General features: G+C 42.1%; 1 long non-coding RNA gene across 2 annotated transcripts in view; it reads left to right on the top strand.

Annotated features, from left to right (window-relative positions):
• LOC141575023 (uncharacterized) overlaps window positions 1–22,735 on the top strand; it is a 77,855-nt gene that overhangs the window by 6,151 nt on the left and 48,969 nt on the right. For both annotated transcript variants that reach the window (XR_012502241.1, XR_012502240.1), the window contains exon 2: window positions 9,616–9,899. This is a non-coding gene — a long non-coding RNA (uncharacterized LOC141575023). The remainder of the gene's footprint in view (window positions 1–9,615; window positions 9,900–22,735) is intronic.

Genomic DNA, 22,735 nt, shown 5'->3' with positions numbered 1-22,735 from the left:
TCTATTAAGTGTGCAACAGCATTGTGTCTGAAAAAACAATGTGCATACCCTAATTAAAAAATACTTTATTGCTAAAATATGCTAACTATCATCTGAGCCTTCATCAAGCAGTAATCCTTTTGCTGGCAGAGAGTCTTGCCTGAATGTTGATGGCTGCTAACTGATCAGGGTAGTGGTTCTTAAAGGCTGGGATGGCTATGACAATTTCTTAAAATAAAACAACAATGAAGTTTGCCACATCAGTGACTCTTCCATTCATGAACAATTTCTGTATAGCATGCAATGCTGTGTGATAGCATTTTACCCACAGTAGAACTTCTTTCAGAATTGGAGTCAATCTCTCAAACCCTGACACTGCTTTATCAACTAAGTGTATGTCGTATTCTAAATCCTTTATTGTCATTTAAACAGTCTTCACAGCATCTTCACCAGGAGCAGATTCCACCTCAAGAAAACCCTTTCTTTGCCCATCCTTAAGAAGCAACTCCGCATTCATGACAGTTTTATCATGAGATGAGATCGCAGCAATTCAGTCACATCACCAGGCTCCACTTCTAATTCTAGTTCCCTCGCTATATCTGCAGTTACTTCCTCCACTGAAATCTTAACCCCCTCCAAATCATCCATAAGGATTGGAATCAACTTCTTCAGAGATCCTGTTAATGTTGATATTTTGACCTCTTCCCATGAATCACAAATGTTCTTAATGGCGTCTAGAATGATGAATCCTTTCCTGAAGGTTTATCATTTAGTTTGCCCAGATCCATCAGATGAATCACTATCTGTGGCAGCTACAGCCTTATGAAATCTCTTTCTTACATAGTAAGACTTGAAAGTTGAAATAACTTCTTGATCCCTGGGATGTTGTGTTAGCAGGTATGAAAATAACATTCATCTCATTGTCCATCTCTATCAGAGCTCTTGGGTGACCAGGTACATTGTCAATGAGCTTCAATATTTTGAAAGGAATCTTTTTTTCTGAGCAGTAGGTCTCAACAGTGGATTTAAAACATTCAGTAAACCATGTTTTAAACACAAGTGCTGTCATCCAGGCTTTGTTGTTCCATTTATAGAGCACAGGCAGAGTAGATTTAGTGTAATTCTTAAGGGCCTTAGGATTTTTCGAATGGTAATACATTGGCTTCAACTTCAAATCACCAGCTGCATCAGCCCCTAACAAGAGAGTCAGGCTGTCCTTTGAAGCTTTGAAGTCAGGCATTGGCTTCTCCTCTCTAGTTACAAAAGTTCTAGATGGCATCTTCTTCCAATATAAGACCTTTTTGTCTACATTGAAAATCTGATGTTTAGCGCAGCCACCTTCGTTCATGATCTGAGCCCAATCTTCTTCTGGATGACTTACTCCAGTTTGTGCATCAGCAGTTGCCGCTTCACCCTGCACGTGTATGTTATGGAGATGGCTTCTTTCCTTAAACCTCATGAACCAACTCTGCTAGCTTCAAACTTTCCTTCTGCAGCTTACTCACCTCCCTCAGCCTTCATAGAATTGAAGAAAGTTAGGACCTTGCTCTGGATTAAGCTTTGTTTTAAGAGAATGTTGTGGCTGGTTTGATCTTTTATCCAGACCACTAAAATGTTCTCCGTATCAGCAATAAGTTTGTTTCACTTTCTTATCATTTATGTGTTCACTGGAATCACACTGTTTCATTTCCTTCAAGAACTTTCTCTTTGCATTAACAGCTTGGCTAACTCGTTGGCATAAGAGGCCTAGCTTTTGGCCCTACTCGGCTTTCTACATGCCTTCCTCACTGAGCTTAATTGTTTTTAGCTTTTGATTCAGAGTGAGAGAAGTGTGACTATTCCTTTCACTTGAACACTTAGAGGCCATTACAGGGCTATTAACTGGCTTAATAGCAATATTGTTGTGTCTCAGGGGATAGCAGGGAGAGGGGCGGGCTGAGGAGAGGGGGAGAGATGAGGGCACGGCCAGTCAGTGGAATAGTCAGAATGCACACAACATTTATCAATTTAGTTTGCTGTCATATGTGGGCACAGTTCATGATGCCCCAAAACAATTACAATAGTAACATCAAAGCTCACTTACCACAGATTACTATAACAAATATATTAATAATGAAACAATTTGAAATAATAGGAAAATTATCAAAATGTGACACAGAGACATGAAGTGAACAAATGTTGGAAAAATTGTGCCGACAGACTTGTTTGATGCAAGTTTGCCACAAACCTTCAATTTGTGAAAAACACAATCCGTGCAAAGCACGATAAAGCAAAGTGCTGTAAAACGAGATACGCCTCTGAATTTAGGGGAGGCACCATTCAGCACATAACACCATCCCTCGTCTATGCTGGCAGCAGACAGAAGTACATGCTAGTCAGATTGAACCAGGAAGACTGCAGGCTGGGGCACATCGAGGGAATCATCAAACCATCAGGAGTGAGGCACTGGACCTATAACAAGGAGAGTAAGTGAATGCCATATGCTAATCAGTGAGATACCATCTCCTGGCTTCCTCCACCCAGCTCAGGGAGCCAGGAATCATGGGTACCACCACCACCCATGCCTCTCCTTAAGGTAGAGATCAGAGGATCTTTCTTTGGCTAAATTATAAGATTCTAGAGAAAAGACCTACAGATACCCATGTGGGTGTTTCCCAATCAAAAAGAGAGAGCAGTAAGAGAGAAAAAAGGAAGAGCGGGAGGGAAGGAAGGAAGAAAGAAGCCTATTCTCTACCAAATCTCCTTTCAACAAAGTCCATCAGTCAACAAGTCCCACCCTCACACATAGAGCTTCTAAGAAGCTTTTTATGCCATAGTCTTAAATATAGATATGAGGTCAGGGGTCACCAGACACTTGAGAAAAGCCTCCAAAATAAAATATAAAGAGCGGGACAAAAATGTAACTAAAAGAGTGATTTTGAGGAAAACAGAGGGTCCAAGGATGGGCTAAAGATTCTATAATTAAAATATAAGAAGATATTGCATTCATGAAACAGGAACAGCATACCATTTAAAAGCAATAAAGCAACTATCAGAGAATCAAAAAGGGCTTGTGGACATTAAAATATAAAAGCTGAAATAGAGCCTTTCATGGTGTACTTTTGAAGATAGAATCTAGGAAACCTCCCAGAAAGTAGAACAAACAAACAAACAAACAAACAAACAAAAACCACCACCAAAATAGAGAGTAAAAGGGAAAAAAAAAAAAGAGAATTGCAGGATCAGTTAAGAAGGTCTAATATGTGACTAAGAGGTGTTTCAGAGAAAGAGAATGGAAAGAATGTTGGGAAGAGAATTATCAGAGAAAAAAATTAAATGTGGTATTTAAGAATTCAAGTATTATTAAATCTTCTGATCAGCACAGTGGATTCTAAAAATTGAAGCAATTATCATAGGATTTCTGGGCTGATCTTTCCGGTCTAGATGAAAGAGATGAAAATAAAATGAAGCAAACAAAGATGAAATTGCTGAGATGCAAAAGATCAAGAATCAGAATGTGTTAGCTCACTCAACAACACTGCCAGCTTGAAGATGTTGGTGGGGGAAAATGCCTTTATATACTGAATTATATGCCTAGAAAAGTTATTGTTGAAGTATAAAAGTAGAATAAAAATCAATTCCAGAAATGCAAGTTCTAAAAACTGCCTCTCTTGCACCCTTTCTCAGAAAGATATTAGACAATGTGCTCCATTAAGACTTGGAGGAACAGAAAGAACCAAGAGAGAGATAGTCTTAAGATTCAGAAAAGAGAGGAGGCAACAGAGGAGAAAGTTTGAGGGATGTCAGAGAAATGATGACTTTTTTGCTAGTTTAGAGAATAACTAAACTCTGTCTTTCAGCAGAAGTCTCTGGGTTATGGGGGGTGGTGGTGGGAGGTTGAATCCTACTATTAATTTTAACACTGTGGAAAATTATATTGAGACACTCGTTAAGGATGTGGAAAGTGTTAGGAATAGGTACAGAGAAAACTAAGCAAATATTTAGCATTCAATGGCTCCAGGGGGCAGAAGGGAAGATTGTATAAGAATGGAAGTATTATCAAATTAATCTTACTACATAATTGGCTCAACAGTGAATGATGTTCATATGATCATAATAGTAGAATTACTGAATGATAATTGACTTAAAACTGGAAAGATGGAAGGAGGAGGATACTGGGATTGTGTGGGTGAGGAGGATGTGCAAGATTGTGAAAGAGTTAAGTCATCATCTATTGTAACAGAAAGTCTATAGCAGTTTCTGAAAACTCATGGATCAGGAACTAGCAACTAAACATCAGTTAGGAATGCTTTGGGCGGCCAATAATGTCAAGGCTGATTAACAGTAGTTTAGAAAAATAAGATTTAGTTTTCTCTCATTTAAAAAAAATGGTCTGAAAGTTGGCAGCCACTTGCTTTGGTCCTGACACTCAGTTCTGGCATCTCTTAGATTCTCTTGGCCTTTTTCAGGTGGACACAAGATAATCCCTTCAATGTTAGCCATTACATCTCTGCTTAAGGCAGTAAGAAGGGGGAGAGGGTCAGGCTAGCTTCACCCAAATCATTTATGGGGAAAGCAGTGCCAGCACTAACTTGGGAGCCTCCTGCATGCCTTCATCTCATTGGCCAGAAATTGGTCACAGAAGTGTGTTCTGGGTTAGCCAGTCAGCATACTATTTAGAAACATGGAGGTAAATGCTAGAATTTGGAGAAGAAAGCTCCAATAATGAAAAAATGTTACCCCTTAGGAGTGGGATTGGAAAGTAGGGAGAAGTGAGGCATGGATTGATATTTTTCAATAATATGAACTAGTATTATTTTCAATATTAGTACTCCAGGTAATTATTTGACTTTTAAAACTATATATAGTTTTATACACATATGTGGCTTATAAACACATATAAACATATATTTGCAATTTTGATCAAATAAAAGTAATCTTGAAAATAAAAGTACAATTGCAATGTTCCCTCTTTTTTCTAAATTTAATTTTATTAAAGTATAGTCGATTTTCAATGTTGTATTAGTTTCAGGTGTACAGCAAAATGATTCGGAGATATATATATTCTTTTTCAGACTCTTTTCCTTTATAGGTTATTACAAGGCATCAAATGTAGTTCTCTGTGCTGTATAGTAGGTCCTTGTTATTTATCTATTTTATAAGGAGTAGTGTGTATAGCAAACATGTGTTCCCTCTTGCCCAAGGTCTTCACATTTGCTATTCTATCCCCCTAAAACCCTTGCTCTCTTTGGCCCTCATCCAACTATCTCCTAACCTTCCTTCAGATTGGTGATCCATCATCTCACCTGCAGAGAAGCATCTTTGGCTCTCCCAGATTAGATACAGGAATATTAGGAAGATACATTTCTCCGTGATTTATTAGTGTAGTAACATGCTCCTCTTCTGAGAACACTTACCACAGTTGTAATTTCATACTTACTTGTGTGGTGTTTGATCATTGACCATTACCCTCCACCAGACTCAACGTTCCAGAGGGGCAGAGACGATATGTATGCTGGCTCGTCACTGTCTCCCCAGCGCTTAACACCATTGCTGGTATTAGGTCAGCAGCTTCGTAACTCTGAGCTCTGGGTCAGTGTCTTTGCAGTTGTCTGCCTCTCACAGTGAAACGTTTCATGTGCTTGCATAACCAAGTTTAAAAGCAGGAAGCAGGTAGACGGGGCATTCACCTTAGGGACGAACATCTTTCCCAGGGTCCCTGATCAGACTTCCCCTTGTATCTTATTGGCCAGAATGGGGTCACATGACCAGTATAGATAAGGAGCTGGATCCGCCTTCCATGAGATCAAGGAATCTTAATATTTGAATAAATATTTAACTCAATATTTAAATAAATCTGGGTTGTCTTAACAAGAAAGTAGTGAGAAAATGGCATTGGGTTAAAAAAATGTCACTAGTGATACCACCATATTAATAGCTTTGTAATACAGATGATAAATTTGATCTTCATAATGTAAGTAGCAGATCTGGGATTCAGATATTTACCTGCCTTATTCCAAAGTCTATCCCATGCCACCTCCTTATTTAAATGTGAAGTTCTTCCTGTATCAAGATGTGGTAGATTAGTCAGGAATGGCTTCACAGAAGAAAAATACCTTAGGCAAGGTCTTGAAGGAAATAACACAAAGTGGGTTGATGGAGTGAATGGGAGGGTGGTTGTGGGGTGTTAGATTAACACCACCCTCTTCATTTTCACTCTTGTATAAAAGTGCTTTTCATGTATCCCATTGATCATCAGAGCATCTCCCTCTATTTTGGGGATTATTATTGCTTTGATGGTCTAAATGAACTGTAAATAAACTGAGGAGAGATGACATTTACCCAAGGGGAAATGCCACAATGAAAGCCCAGAGACCAGGGCCGGGGCTGCAGCAGAGCAGAATGTTCTCTCTGAGATTTTTAATGAGGCATGCTCATTGTTGATGCCTTGATGTACTCTTAAAAATGGCTCAACCTGGAAAAACATATTCAAATAACCTAGTATCGTGAGACTGCCCCTTCCCTGTTTGATAACCTTCAGCAATTCCTCAGGACGCATAGGGCAACCTAATCCATGAACTGAGGTGTTCCTCAGTCTAACTCCAGTTGCCTAAATCCATCTCCTGCTCTTCTGCATAAAAAGGCCAGATTTGAATGTGGCCTGATGTGGGGTCTACAGGGCTACAGACTGGAGGGAGTTGTTACTGTCCAAGGCTTGGGACTCTCTCAAATGACAAGTATAAGCAATGCCATAAAACATGAATGAAAATTGGGAAGTGGATCGAAAATGCTGGAAAGGGTATTTGGAGGGATCTTAATGCTTAAGTGAGCCAAAGGAGAGATTAAAAGTGGGCCATGGGTATAGGATGTCAAGCCAAGAAATATGAGTGAGTAGATGCCAGTTGGGAGCACTGAGATTCAGACAGCAAACAATCTAGGGCAGTCATCTATGGCATTCGCTGCTGGGGATGGTTTGCTTTTATTATCCACCCTGGTTTTGGTACAGCCCCCTTCTTCCCCTGCATCACATGTTGTCAGTTCTTCCTGGGTGGACCTGGCTGAATGCCCTGACCTTTTCCAGGGTACTCGGGAGATAGCAGGCAGGCCTCTGTGTCACGTGCTGGTCCACTTCCCAGTAAACTAAGTTTTAGAGACAACCAGAGCAGTATGTGTTTCACTGTACTTTTTCCATCTCCTGTTGTAGAACTTCAGACAGAGATGTGCATGAGAAGGAGGTGGCTAAGCCTAAGTGACCCAGCCCAGTGGGAAGGGGATTGTCGTGGACTCGGGCACTGGATGCAGAGGTCATGTGAAGGAGGCCATGATTGGTCTCCAAGTAGTAATTTTCCAGATTGGAAGAGAGAAAATTTGCCAGAAAGAGAGCCCTATAGTGTTGCCTAATTTAGATGTCCTCCCTGTTTCTTAGGGCCAGTTGGCATTAGTCATCAGAGAGTGTCTTCAGAATCTGAGCGGCCTGTGTATAGCTCCTTCTGGCTCCTATGAAATGTTAGATGTTAGCGATGCACTAGGGCCTTGCTTTGTAAAGTGTAGCCACAGGTCAGTAATATTGTAATAACCAGGGAGCTTGTTAGAAATACAGACTCTCGGGCCTCCTGAAGTAGATCGACATTTTAACAAGATTGATATGCACGTTAAAGGTACAAGAAGCTGTTTTCTAGGGTTTGGAGATATAGCCATGAGTGAAAGCCATATCTCCTGGGGATTCAGGGCAAAGATGTACAATGGTGGGTAAATTGTAACCAGTGGACCAGTTGTGTTATGGCAGCACAAATTCCTCTTCAGAACTCACCTGGGATTATCAACAGATGGATCTCATTCAATGAACGGTTAATGGGAAACTTCAGGATGAGCTATCAGGTGGTCATCACCTAAATGCATCAATCAACTGTAGCATCACTAAAAGCAGAACAGCCAGATACCGCGGGTCTTCTGAGGTGTTTCACGACAAAGCCTGTGGCACCGCCTTTGGGGTGCTGTTACCTAAAAAATGAAGTTGAATCTAATCAAGCCTCTGGAAACAAGGAAGGGAGGGAAACAAGCTGAAGGACACTCCAAGGAGCCAAACAGACACATCTAGAATGTTGAGGAGCCCGTAGGAAATGGGCTTAGTTACTGCAACAAGTCAATGGCATGAAAAAAAAAACAAACAAAAACGTGGAATGGGAAAAAAAATCCACATTAAAATAGATGTAAAAGACCAACAACTGAATGTAACTTGTGGGCCTGGTCTGGATCTTGATTTGGACAAGGAACATGTTTAAGAAATGTGTATGGGAATCTGGGCATAATAACGTGCTATCTGAAACTGGCTGTAAAAGAATTCAACAGAGGGAAGGGGAGCAATAGATAAAGCCAATGTGGCGACAACTTTCATAACTATTGAATTGGAGTGAATATCTTTGGCAGATACCCCTTAGAGGCCTGCCCGTTTGCCGACCATCAGGAGCAGCAGTGGGTTTCTAAGGTGGCAGATAGATGGTTACTTGTATCATGAAATCTGTTGGATGAGCCTGGGGCCTAGAGCCGATGGAGGGGATTGTTAGGAGATCAGACTGAGGAAAGCAAGTTGATGTCTTTATGCTCTTGGCCATCAGTGCCAGGATGCAGGAGCCATGCCCCAGCTGGCCCAGGGAAGCAGTGGATTCCAAAAGGCAGCCTGGGCTGGTAGTTCCTCAGGTCTCGGTACCAGTGCTTGCCTGGTTTGATAAAAATCTCTGTGCAGGTGGAAGGGTGTGTCACAAATACAGATTCCTGAACCTCACCCCTGGGGATTCTGATTCACTAAGTTAGAGGCTGGGCCAGGAAATGTACATTCTTGACAGGCTCCTGTAGAGATTCCGTGGGCATCCAGGTTGGGGATCCAGAGTTCTAAGTGATTCTCGGTGGGCTGGCCCCTTTATCTCCAAGCCTCGTATGCTCATTCTCTCATCTCTCCCTCCAGGGCCTGCCCATAAACCTGGAACAAATAGGTTATAGATAAGTACCAGGATGTAATGTACATGATAAATATAATTAACACTGTTGTGTGTTATATATGAAAATTATTAAGAGAGTAAATTCTGAGTTCCCATCACAAGGAAAAAAATTTTTCCTATTTCTTTAATGTTATATGTATATGAGATGATGGATTTCACTAAACTTACTGTGATAATCATTTCATGATGTATGTGAGTCAAATCATTACGCTGTATCCCTTAAATTTAAATAGTACTGTATGTCAATCATATCTCAATAAAACTGGAGGGAAAAAATGACACTATCCGTTGAATACAAATTAATAATTGTGATTAAAAAAACATAATTAGACCTGGGATAAATGAGATGATACAGGATAAAAATGTTATCAAACTGGAAAAGAAGCTAGACACTTCAAGAGCTTGTTTTTACATGTGAATCAAGTCAATGAAATTGCTGCAAAATGTGGTTATGAATTTGATGTCAGAGCATGTAAACCTTTTATAGATGACGGCTTTATAAAAGCATCTCTTGAACATAGTAAACGATATCTTTTTGTACTAGCAATTGAGAAACACTGGAGCTCAGCTTGTACAAGATAGGACTTGCAAAATTAGAGGAACAATTTGTTGGGGTCCCCAAAGAGGCTCCCATTAAATTTCACTCCTTTTTTTCACCTAGGTTCTAAACAAGATGAGACACAAAATAAAGATTAAAGATGGAGTCCAAAATGTCATCTTCCCGACTGACAGAGGTACAGTTGAGGTGGTGACTTAATGGGGAACCAAACTGAGCCTACAGCCTGAATCGAGTTCCAGTCCCCACCTGGTCGCAGGCCAGCAAACTGCCACTATGAAAGAGCAAAGGAAAGCCCATGCTGCCTGCAGGCAGGTTCTGTTCAAGGGAATGAAAGACAGCCAGAAGCCAAAACATGTCCAGTTTATCTTCCCAAATTTTCAAATCAGGTAAGTCACTCTAAAGTCACCACAGGTGTCTCCTGTGGCTGAGATCATAGGTCTGAACAGTGCCTTCCAGTTAGCTCTACCAATGCATGATGATGATGAGAATTTATTCTTTTTGGAGGGGGGAGGTAATTAGGTTTATTTGTTTGTTTGTTTATTATTTTAATGGAGGTACTGGGGATTGAACCCAGGACCTTGTGCCTGCTAAGCATGCACTCTACCACTGAGCTATACCCTCCCCCCAATAATGAGAGTTTAGATGGGACCAAAGAATTCTTAGGTGTGACAACTGTGACAGGAAAAGATTTGGTTTTATGTGCTGTCTGGTGTACGCCTACACTGGTGAAACTCACTGTGACCTCTGATGGTGTTCTTGTGAGGGACAGAGCAGTGTCAGGGTTGCTTCTGAGCTCACTCTGTGGTGGTAAGATGTTCTGTGTTCGTGGAACGTGCAGATAGAAGCTGTTGAACTGCAGTACAATGAGGCAGCCCAGGTGTGTGTGCCAGTGTCGGAATACCTAACTCTGTAAGTCTCTTGGGAGTAGTTATCCTAAATATAAAAATAGGCACCTCCATTTGTAAACAGTTGTTTTCGTTATGAAATAGAACTTAAGTAATCTCCCTTAGAAGACTCAGTGGGGAGGACAACTGAGATAGCATTTTGGTGCATAAGGAACCGTGAACGTTCTGTGGTTCTAATGAAAGAGGAATGAATAGCTCCTCTATGTACAGGGGGCCTGGAAGCCTCTTCTCAGCCCTCGAGAATTCATTCTCTAGGTTGGGTTCCCACGGCACGCGGAACTTAAGCTTACATTGGTTGGATTTTGAATTGCAAGCCCATTTGAGCTAATGCATCCGGGAGGACCCAGGGCTCTCACAGAGTCCCAAGACAGGCATGCAGCTGGGTCTCCAAAAAGGGCTGCAGTCGGCAGCTGGGTGGCCACAGAGCCCAGAGCATCCTCTCACTGCCTGTCCTCATGGTTTCTCTCTGATGGTCCTTTCATTCTTTCTTGGCAAACTGCCTCGCTCTGCCGCTCGCCTGCAGGGTGGACAGAAGACTGCTTCCCACTCCACTCAAGTGTTTGTGGTTGAGCCATGTGGAAAAACCAACTCTCTCTCTCAGCCTTTCTCCCAGCCCTTCTCCCTCCCTCCTTCTCTCCATCCCTCCCACCCCTCAGGTTCCCTCTCCATTCCAAGTTCCAAGGAGAAATATATGATTGGCCTAAACTAGATCAGCATTGCCCTGTGGCCCAATCAGTTGTTGCCAGGCAGGCGGGAGCATGCAGGAGAAACAGGTCCCCCCCCCAGCCCCCCACCAACCACCACCACCAGTTTAGAAGGACTGGGCTCATAACCCAAAAGGTGTCCACTAAACATGCTGTAGTAAGTTTGTGAGATTTTCCCCCTGGCTAAACACACAAACATACACAGCACAGCTCTGAAACAAATTATTGACTCACTCCGGTTTCTGTTTTCCAGACTAGCTCAGTGGCCAAGATGTTAGTGAAAGAAATATGTGTGGTAAACTGAATATATGTTTGTTGTATGACTGACTGTGAAAATGCACAGACTCAGGCTGTACTTCCAGGGCAGAACACGCACACACACACCCCACTATGAGTGATGGCCCTCAGGATTCATTTGCAATCAGAAGAAGTTAGCTTTGCCTACTGTAATCAGAATTTCAATGGAAACATAAGGGTAACCAACAGAATCAAGGAGAAATCTGAACATCCAGCCTCAGGAGGGACAGAAACTGGGGCTGCTTTCAGGTTCTCAGTTGATGGTCTCCTTAGGATGCTGTCACACCATTTTCCATCCCTTAGCTCAAAATTCAGATCCCAAGGAGAAGGTATCTAACTGGCCTAGCTCAGGTCACCCAGCCCCCTGCCTCCCACCCCAGAGCCTTGACTGACAGTCCCACCAGATGGCATCCAATGTGACGAGGACAGGGTCCCCACAGCAATACGGGGAAGAGGGGTGTAGCCTAGTAGACAGAGACAGCAGAGGCCACTGCAGGAGCCCTCTGGGCTGTATGTGGTGAGATGGGGGTGGAAATAAGCTGGCTGTTGTCTGGTCTGTCCATACTGTCAAAAAGTCTCTGGGAAGCTCCCTACACAGGCACCTAGGAGAGACAGAGGCCTCCCCCAGCCGTGGCATCTAGCTTGGGCTCCAACCAGGAATGTTGCCTGATGATGTTGCAGGAAGCTCTCCAACATTTCTAAACAGGCTTCTGGGTGGGAATCTGGACCAACATAGCTTTGGATGAGTTTGACTCATCCTTAAACATCCTGGGGCACTTTCCAAATCATGACAACCAAAAAGAAATGCCTTTCCTGGGTCAGCAGGGGAAAACTTGAGCTGGTGCTTAGTTAAGGCTGTCATCAATTTAACCAGCAAGTCACTCACCTGAAGGACCTGGAGGAGATCCTCAGAAGTGTATGGAACGAGCAGTTGCCCTTGAGAGTCTCTCCAGCCCTCTAGATTTGGACATTGCTGGCTGGGTGGTCTTATCTCAAAGGGCACAAAGGTCAAGTCACACACTGTTCATTCCAGATCCTGATTTATTGGACTAAAGCAACTGTCCAGGAGTCCGTGATGACCCCTGTGGCTGCCTCAGCCCGTGTGCCCACCCTGCCCACCGCTGTCCCAGAACGAGGAATGCCTAGCTTGGGACGGATCCATCTCAGTCTCAAGTCATACCCCTGCAAGGCCCCTGAGTGCAGAATCCTATTTGTTTTTTTAAAAAAATCTTTCCTCATGGCATCTTTCCAAAGCATTCAGTCTAGTTTGCATAGAAACAGCAACTCTTTTTGTTTCCTCACTCATATTTCCTTAATTTATGTAGTGCTCAAGTAAATCACTCCCATTGCAAGAGGCATGAACAGGTTGATGACAAACACAACCTGCCCTGACGTGCTCAGCCCTCAGCTGAGGGGGCCCAGGTCTCCTGGAGGACAGCCCCCAGCTGTGGTGGGCTTCCTGCCGATTACACAGAAATATTGACAAGGGATAATTTCAGTTGATAGGGTTTTGGGTGATTTTTTTTTAGGTACTATTTTATAGTTTCTGACATTTGCATGAGTTTATATGACTTTTTAGAATCAAAGAAAAATATATGTTTTCAAAGGGTCTGTATTCACCCCCTCTATATTTTTGGTACTTATTAAAATGGTACAAGAGAGAATTTTCAAGGATTTTGCTAATAAAAGAGATTTGGCAAAGGGACAAAAATTTATTTTTTGATAATGATTGATAGAAGAGAGTCTACCCTGCATTAAGCAAACCTTTACATACGAATGGAAATTGGGATGAGAATTAACCTTTATAAAACCCCCCTTAAACGGGCCAATTAAGATAGGATTGTTTTAGCTACCTTATTTAGTTACCTTAGCATCAAGTATTTTTCTAATTTCTTTTCTTTTTTTTTTTTACTTTTTAGTAATGAAGCTCATTTCAGTAATCCCTATTGGAAGATAGATTACAATAATCACTCATAATCTAACCACTTAACTGTTGTCATTTTTATTTCAAGTTATTTTCTGCCCTAGACCTTCAGACCATTTAATAAGTCTTACCCATTTTAGTCTCAAAACAGGATTCAGAACAGGCCAGGGAGATGGTCTTGTTCCCGTAAGCGAGGTTCGGAGCCCACTCTTGCCTGCTTGGCCAGAGGCTTCTCTGGAGACAAGCTGGCTGTGTCCCTGAGGGACACCTGTACCCTGGGATCACTAAGGGCCACAAAGAAAGACTAAGGTCATTTATTTAGATGATTTTTGTTCTTTGTGTTCTTGTGTGTTTTAAGAACACACAAGATACTTGCTTCATCTCATCTTTCAGACACTGTGTATTGATTACTTCAGGTTCTTGGATCAGAATTTGATGTAAGCATGTGAGATATTTAATCTGCCACTTGGGATCCTGTTTTTAGTGACCTGAATACCCGTTTGGAGAAAATTTACATGAGTTCATTCAACATGAATTTTAAAGTTGTCTACCTTTGTATGGAAATACAAAGCAATCGGAAATAGGCTAAATAATGCCCCCCCATCAATCTTTTTAATTATACCACGCCCCGACTTTTTTTGTTCTGTGACATTTTCTGCAGCTGTTATCAAACCGCAGGACAACTATTTTCATTAGGATAACTTGCTGGCACTTTCCTGTGTTTTAGTCCAGGAAAACTGAAGGGTAGAATTCAAACAGAACCTTGTTTACTTTTTCCACACTTCAGGAACCAGACTAAATTCAGTCCAAAGAACCCTAGGGGGAAAGACAAAAAAAAAAGAAAAAAAAATGTTCTTCGTGGTACACAACTGAAATTAGCAAAGAAGACTTTATTTACACTAGACATTATCATCCAATTGAACAGAGGGAAAGCAGTTGTCGATAAGGATAGATAGTTGTCTCAGAGAGCAGCTAGTGATAAGATGTGATCATCAAATGGTGATTTAGAGGCATTTAGACGTTAATAGAGTCGAATTCCTTGAGCTGCCCAATTTTGGCAAACGGAGCATTACATTGGGACAGAGTACACTTTTTCTGCGTGTCCTCCTTGACGGTGCTTTGCCTGGGTCCCAGCTGAGAGTGTATTTTCTCTTGGGTGCTTGTCTCTTGGTTGGATTGGCTTCAGGGGAGGAGAGAGGCCAGCAGTGTGCCTCTGCTCCAGGTTGAGGCTGGTGGCTGCAGTCAGTCTGTCCAGTGGGAGGGCGGCCTCCCACCTCCTCTACTTGCTCCCTTGTTTCCAGCCTTTGGCACCCAGTGATGGACACTGCTGCTGGACTCTGGTTTTCTACCTCGGTGAGCATTCAACAGTCTGTTTTGATGCCTTGCTTTTAGAGCTGGGTTTAGCAAAGCAAGGATGGAATTGCCGTCCTGGGAGTCAAGGGAAAAACGATCCCGCTCGTGCTTCCTCTGGGAGCTTGCAGCTGCTCTAGCCCAGGAGGAACTTCTCCCTGCTGTGTTATGTTGGATTGAACACAGTTGCCACTTTTTAAACATTTTTTTAATTCTAAAAACGTCCATTTTATGTGATTCAACTGAATAGTTGAACTCTGGAGCACAGTGGGGTGAATTAGGGCAAAGGAGGAAGGAACTGACATTTACTGAACACGCACTATGTGCTGGGCATGCTAACACACTCATGCCTTGAATTACCCCAGAATACAAACCACATGAGGGCAGGGAGTGTGCTTGCCTTGTTCACTATCGTAGCCATATTCCCAGCACAGTGTATGGCTTTGTAGATATTTGCTAAACAGATAGATGTGAAGCAGTGGCATAAAATAGACTAGAATTTTTTTTTTTAATTTTGTTGAAGTATAGTGATTTACAATGTGTTAGTTTCTGGTGTACAGCAGAGTGATTCAGTTATACATATAAATACTCTTTCACTATAGGTTATTACAAAACACTGAATGTCATTCCCTGTGCTACACATTAGGACCTTGTTTATCTATTTTATATATAGTAGTTTGTATCTGCAAAGCTCAAACTCCTAATTTATCCCTCCCCCGTCCTTTCCCCTTTGACAACCATAAGTTTATTTTCTATGTCTGTAATAACTTCTAATGAAGAAGAACATGAAAAAGCTTCCCTGAGAGCCCGCTGACGGCTGAGACCAGGCAGGCCGAACGGTGCCATCTTGGCAGACCAGACGTACAGTTCTGCACCCCTGCTCTGCCTCCGGTTTCCAGGGGAAATAATAACAGTAATAAAGAGGAGAAGAGGAGGAGGAGGAAGACAGTAAGGATGAGGAGGAGAAACACTACGGAGGCGTCTATGTGCCCGTCACCACATATGCAAGATCTTTGCTTGCATTATTATTTCGTGTGCTGCTCACAAAAGCCCATGATTATCCTCGTGTTACAAACTGAAGTCACTTATCCAAAGCCACGTGGGGCGTTTTAACTTGGCTCTCTCTTATTCAGAGACCTAAGATGGAAACATCATCATATCATCAAGAAGGAGCCTAAGAATCGCTAGAGAAATGCACGGTTGGAATATTAGAAAAGAGTCTATCGTTTATCCTGTCTTCTTGTCATAAAGCATCATCAAGTTTGCGATTGTTCAGAAATTTCCACACTCTCAGTAAGGCCCTCGGGGACAACTGCCCTGTCACTAGGAATAAGGAGAGTGTGGGAAAGGATGCTGCTCCTGCTAAAACCACCCTTCAGGACAGGAGGCAAGAGAATTGTAGGAAGATCGTGATGGGCCCGGAGAACATGGCGGGAAGAAGGCTGCCTAGTATTGAGAACAGGAGCGAGGATCCTGGAGCCCAGGATACTTAGCCTTGAAACCTGGCCCCACTGCGGGGTTTACTGTGTGTCCTTGGAAAAGTTACCTCTCTTCTCTGAGCCTTAGTTTCAGATAAGAATAAAAGGGAACTAATAATGCTGACCTTATTGGGTAAGTACAGGATTTAAAATGAGGGTGTTTGTAAGGGACCTGGTGCACATGAAGAGTTTAATAAATATTGATTCTCCTCCCTCCTCCTAGGGATTAGAGAAAGCAAATTCACTTTGCTTAAATGCATATAGAAGGTTTCAGATCCCTTCTTAACAGTGAGGATCTTTGTTGGTGAATATGCAAACCAAAAATAAAGAAAGGTTAAGAAACCTTGGCCAGTGGCATCCCTATCTCTCTTTAAGATCAGCCTTATCTCCAGGGCTTTCCACCTTAGGAGAAAGCAGAGGCTCCTGTCTGAGACGTGCTGTCTCTAGTGGGGGTGAACCCCCTCCTCCTCTGACTCCAGCCCATGCTGGGCTCCAAAAGAGTTTGGCGTGGAAAGTCCTCCCTCTCAGGGCTCCCTTTGTCATTTGCACTGGAGCCAAAGCTTAAAAGAAAGGGCAAGGGTTAGGGGGCGGGGACTGGTGGTATTGCAGCTTGGTCCTCTTGCATGCTAGGAAACGTGCAAAAAACAGAGGGCAGTTCATCAGAATCCAGAGCTGCTCCCCTCAAGAATCCAAGCAAGATCAATAACGTATTCCCGTATTACTGTGATCATTTTATTGATACCCTCTCTCATCAATATCACACTGATCACAGGTCCAACTCAACTGAGACCTCCCCGTTCTCAGCACACTTTGCTTTTCCTTTATAAGAAACAATTTCACCTATGTTTTTTTTCCAGTTGTAATTGTTTTCTTTGGACCCTGATGCTTTAGTCACTGTTTATCCCTGCTCATCAGAGAGCTTTCATTAACTCACATCGTCTAGCTAATTCTGTCTTAGAAGACCAGTTGGATTTGACACGCTTCCTTGAGTCCTTCAGGGGCTGGTGTTAAACTCTGGGCCTCCCGCACCATAAGGTGCTGCAGGAGGCTGGGAGAGCCCGCCTTGCCCGGTGGTGCGCGGTCTACTTTCCCTCTTTTTGCTCTCACGTCGTTACCCAAGGCAAACATCTCAAATGGACCATTTAACCCCCACCCCCACCCCCACTTTCTTTCACTTCTGTTTGAGCTCAGGCTTTAAAAAAAAACTGAGTCATTCAAATTGACTTATTCAAACTGACAAAATGCAGTTTTTTACAACTGTAGCCCCCCAAACACAAAAGGGATAGTCTTTATTCTGTACAGGATCAAAAGGAGAAGTAAAGTGATTCAAATAGCTGTTTATTTATTAAGTGCAGGAGGGCCGGGTGGGGGGCAGGTTTGAGCCTGGGCTTTCTATCTCCTCCCCACTTCATTCCTCTGCTATTAGACCTGAGTACTTGCCCTCTGGGCAAGCAGGCTGATTACTTCTGTGAGGAGACAGACTGCTGTTCATTTGGCCCACAGTTTTTTTTTTTTTTTTTAAATAACCAAGATTTTAGCCTACTTTTAGCTTGGGGCCAGATCATTGCTCTGGGACCCGCAGGCGTTTGCATGCCAAGGAAGGGAAAGGCCAAGGCTGAGATGTGTGTGTGTGTGTGTGTATGTGTGTGTGTATCCACCTTTCTGGATTAGATGGACGCAAGCCAATTCATTTCCAAAAGCTTGCGTTTTCTCCAGCGCACGCTTCCCCTTAAACTTAACACCATGCTATGGTTACCTGGAGGTGTTACATGCTATGAGAGTGATACTTACCTCACAGAAAGAATTCAAGACACCAACAGCCACACTGACTTTGCTGTTCTAAGATGCCCAGAACCTGTTTGGAAAGAACTACCTATGGAATGAAGAATGATTCCACCATCACCAAGAATATATCAAACGGTGACCAAATAAATGATTTTCAGCCTTCACGATGCATGGGGTTCCCCTGGGGGTGATTACAAAAACATGCGGTTGTCCAAACCCTGCCCTGGGTGTGCTGATTCAAGGGGCCCAGGTGTAATTATGTTTAGAAAGTTCTCCAGGTGATTTTAATGAGTAGCCAGGGTCTAGAACCCTTGGGAAAGGCTCTCTCTTTTCTCAGAAAGATCCAGAATTATTTTAGAAGAATCTGTAAAATAGTTTTGTTGTTTGGTGGTCTCTAACTACAGAAACTAGAATTATTTGATTGTGCTTTAACTAAATAATTCTTCTATTCTTAACACTATGTGAGGCTCTAGACCTCAGTCTCTTGAAGAATTGAACTGTAAGATAGACGTTTAGATTATGTGTTTCAAAGGCCCCTCCCAGTTCTGATTTTCTGCCATCTCATGACTTTGAATCTGCTCATTGCTCAAATTCCTGAAGAGGATTACAGCTGGAGGAACTGTGTAGGAACTTTGAAAAGGCTGAATAGATAGATTGGTAGTAGTACTCTGTAGAGCCAAACAAATAGATAGTTCAATAGATAGATAGATAGATAATAAATAACACTGCTCTGTGGAGCCAGATCTTAAACATGGTTAAGAACACAGACTTATTGAAGCTCAGCCTCTTGTGACCTTGCACAGATTACTTAACTTCTCTGCCTCAGTTTTCTCACCTATAAAATGGAGTCAATAGACAGTACCTGCATCATAACATTTTTGAGAAGATTACATGAGTTATTCTGTGCAAATACTTTGAGCACTACTTGGCTATATTACAAGTACTCAATAAATACTTTCTGTTATTATTATGACTCCAAGACTCCTTCCTTTGACCCAAGTTCATTTAACGACAGCTAAAAATCCCTCCCTAGCTTCAGGTTTTACTGTCTCATTAGCTGAGTAAAATTCACATCCAGGAGAAGAGCTAGCTCAACTGGTGTGAAGGCATATGAGTCGCTGGAATCCTATGAGAAAATCTTACCTAAAAGGGACAAAATCTAGATGTTTTAGTAGTCATGCCCCCACATGGGCTTATAGGAGCTGCTGTAAACTACTGGCTCCAGACAGAGAACGCTGTAAGGTCCCCCATCAGAGCATCAGTCAAAGGTTTTAATTGTGTTCTTAGAAGTACTCAGCCCATCTTTCCTCAGAAAAGAATCCAGCATTCTCTCTGAAATCACACAGAATGGGGTGGTCTCGGGTTCTGCCGCTCGCTCAGTGCTTCTGTAATGCCATGAGAGACCCAGGCAGTGTTTAGCGGACTCTGAGTCCCTAACCTAGACCATGTTCTCTAACACAGGGCATGCCCTGGCTCTTCCACTGCCCAATTTCTTTCCTGGCCAGGATCATAATTCTGAAAGGGTCACCGTGACCATGAAAGAGAGTCACTGTTTATAGAAGCATGATTTAAATGCTCTGCTGCCATATGCATTTTAGCCTTGGGTGGTTTTTAAGCAACCAGAGAAAATAGGTCCAATGCTTGAGGGAATAGTCCCTACTTCAAGTGAGTCCAAATAGGACACTTTTATTTGTGCGGAAGACAACGTAGGAGGCAATGATTGATTCACGTGAGGATTTCTCACCTTACATCCTTGTAAGATTCTCTTCACTGGCTTTCCCACTGCCTTTCCAATACAAGCTGATATACCAGCATTGATTTGATGTTTGATGTTAGAGAAGGCGATCAAGTGTCAGAGGCCCCAGGCAAGGGCAGCGCACTTGGCTTCTGCCAGCCTTGGCCGCACCACCAGCTCTTAAAGCTTCAGCCTCTTTGGCCACTGTGCAGGATGAGCAGTAAGCTGAGGGCCCTGTCCCCGGCGAGGTCTGTTTAGAGATGACTTTGGGTCGATCTAGCTAAATATTTGTCTATTTTGTTGGTCTTTTCAAAGTACCAGCTTTCAGTTTTATTGATTTTTCTCTTTGTTTTCTTGTCTGTTTCATTCAATTTCCACTCTACTTTTTATTATTTCCTCCCTTCTGCTTGCTTGGTTTAGTTTGTTCTTCTTTTTCCAGTGTCTTACGATGGAAATTCAGGTTATTGAGTTGAGATTTTTCTCCTTTCTTAACGTAAGCATTCACAGGTATACGTTTCCCTTCAAGCACTGCTTTAACTGAATTCTGTACGTTTCAGTATGTTGTGTGTTCATTTTCATTCATTATAAAGTATTTTCTGATTTCTTTTGCTCTCTCCTTTGACTCATTGATTATTTAGGAGTGTGTTGTTTAATTCCCACATGTTTCTGGGTTTTCTCAATTTTTCCTGCTGTTGAGTTCTAATTTCATTCCATTGTGGTCAGAGACCATACTTCTTATTATTTCCCTCCTTTTAAATTTATTGAGCTTTGTTTTGTGGCTGTATTAATTTGTTTCATGACTGCCATAACAAAATATCAGAGACTGGGTGACTTAAACAATAGGAATTTATTTTCTTGGTTCTGGAGGCTGGGAGATCCAAGGTCAAGGTGCTGACCTATTCGGTTCCTGGTGAGAGCCCTCTTAGCAAAGCTTACAGATGGCCACCTTCCCTCTGTGTCCTCACATGGTAGAGTGAGAGAACACGAGCTCTCTGCTGTTTCTTTTTTCCTTCCTCTTTTAGTGAAGTATAATTGACACACAGCTCTGTACAAGTCTAACATGTACAGCATGATGACCTGACTTACATACATCATGAAATGATTACCACAATAAGTTTAGCGAAATCCATCATCTCATATACATACAACATTAAAGAAATAGAATAAAATTTCTTCTTGTGATGAGGACTCAGTATTTACTCTCTTAACAATTTTTATGTATAACACACAGCAGTGTTAATTATATCTATCGTGTTGTATATGACATCTTTAGTACTTATTAATTTTAAAACTGAAAGTTTGTACCTTTTGACTGCTTTCATCCAATTCCCCCTTCCCCCACGCCCTGCTCTGGAAACCACAAATCTGATCCCTTTTTCTATGAGTTTGTTTGTTTGTTTGTTTTTGATGTATAATTGACCTACAACACATGTTAGTTCCTGAGACACAACATAGTGTTTTTTGTACATTCTAGACATTTCTATACATTTCAAAATGATCACCATCATAAGTCTGGTTACAATCTGTCACCATACAAAGATATTACATAAGTATTGACTGTCTTCCCCACACTGTACATTTCATACCCATGATTCATTTATTTTGCAGCTGGAGGTTTGTACCTCCTAATCTCACTCACCTATTTCTTTTCTCTCCCCACTCTCTTCCCCTCTGGCAACCAGCTGTTTGTTCTCTGTAGCTATATATAACTCTGTTTCTGTTTTGTTATTTGTTCATTTGTTTCATTTTTTAGATTCCACATCTATGTGAAATCATACGGTATTTGTCTGACTTTTTTCACTTAGCATAACACCCTCTAAGTCCATTCATGTTGTCCCAAATGGCAAGATTTCATTCTTTTTTTAATAGCTGAGTAATACCCCATTGTATATATATCTACTGCGTCTTCTTTATCCATCCATCCATCAGTGGGCCCTTAGATTGCTTCCATATCTTGGCTATTGTAAATAATTCTCAGTGGACATAGGGGTGCATGTATCTTTTCGGGTTAGTATTTTTGTTTTCTCCAGATAAATATCCAAAAGTGGAATTGCTGGATCATATCATAGATCTATTTTAATTTTTTGAGGAATCTCTATACTGTTTTTCTTAGTGGCTTCACTAATTTACATTCCCACCAACAGTGCATGAGGATTCCCCTTCACATCCTCACCAACACTGGTTATTTGTTGTCTTTTTGATGATAGCCCTTCTGACAGGTGTGAGGTGATATCTCATTGTGGCTTTGATTTGCATTTCCCTGATGGTCAGTGATGTTGAGCATCTTCTCATGTGCCTGTTGGTAAAAACTCTCAACAAAGGTGAAAATGTTCTATGTGCACTTGAGATGATGTATATTCTTTAGTTGAGGAGAGTATTTTATACATGTCTGTTTGGTCTGATTGGTTTATAGTTTTGTTCAGGGCTGTTTCTTTGTGATCGTCAATGGGGTGTGGAATCCTTTAGCCACCTTTGAAGAGTACTTCAGCTGTGTGAAGCATACAGTAATTCAGCTTCTAAGGATTGTTTATATGTATGAAGTTATATAATCACAGATTCCCTATAAAGCAGACAAGTAATGTTATTAGTAACATACTTTTTATAAATGGACGAGTAGAGGCCTGGAGTGATTAACTGATGAACCCAGGATCACAGTGAATGAGTGGCTGAGCAGGGAAAATGGTCACATCTTTTGATTGCTCCCAGTGTTAACCTTTCCATCAGCCTAAACTGCCTTCCTTATGAGCCAGTTACCATGTGCACAGTGTGTGTGTGTGTGCGCGCACACATGCAACACAGAAAGTGCACTAGGCAATTGCAACGTTAAATTTCTGCTCATCCTGGAGCCACAGCCAGGTTTAGTCATTCTTGGAATTCCTGTACCTGAACAGGGTGTAGTGTGGACTCTATTTACACAACACTCTCCTCTCCCTCTTGCCCGAGGGAGAAAGGGGCTCTCTCTGGAGCGAGCAGAGACCCTCCCCCCACCTTATCTTTCCTAGCTGGAAGCCCACAAGCATGCCTGCTGCCTTCTTGGACTGGGC

The sequence above is a fragment of the Camelus bactrianus genome, chromosome 25, assembly GCF_048773025.1.
Source record: "Camelus bactrianus isolate YW-2024 breed Bactrian camel chromosome 25, ASM4877302v1, whole genome shotgun sequence".
Classification (NCBI taxonomy): domain Eukaryota; kingdom Metazoa; phylum Chordata; class Mammalia; order Artiodactyla; family Camelidae; genus Camelus; species Camelus bactrianus.
This window is presented reverse-complemented; position numbering and strand designations above follow the sequence as displayed.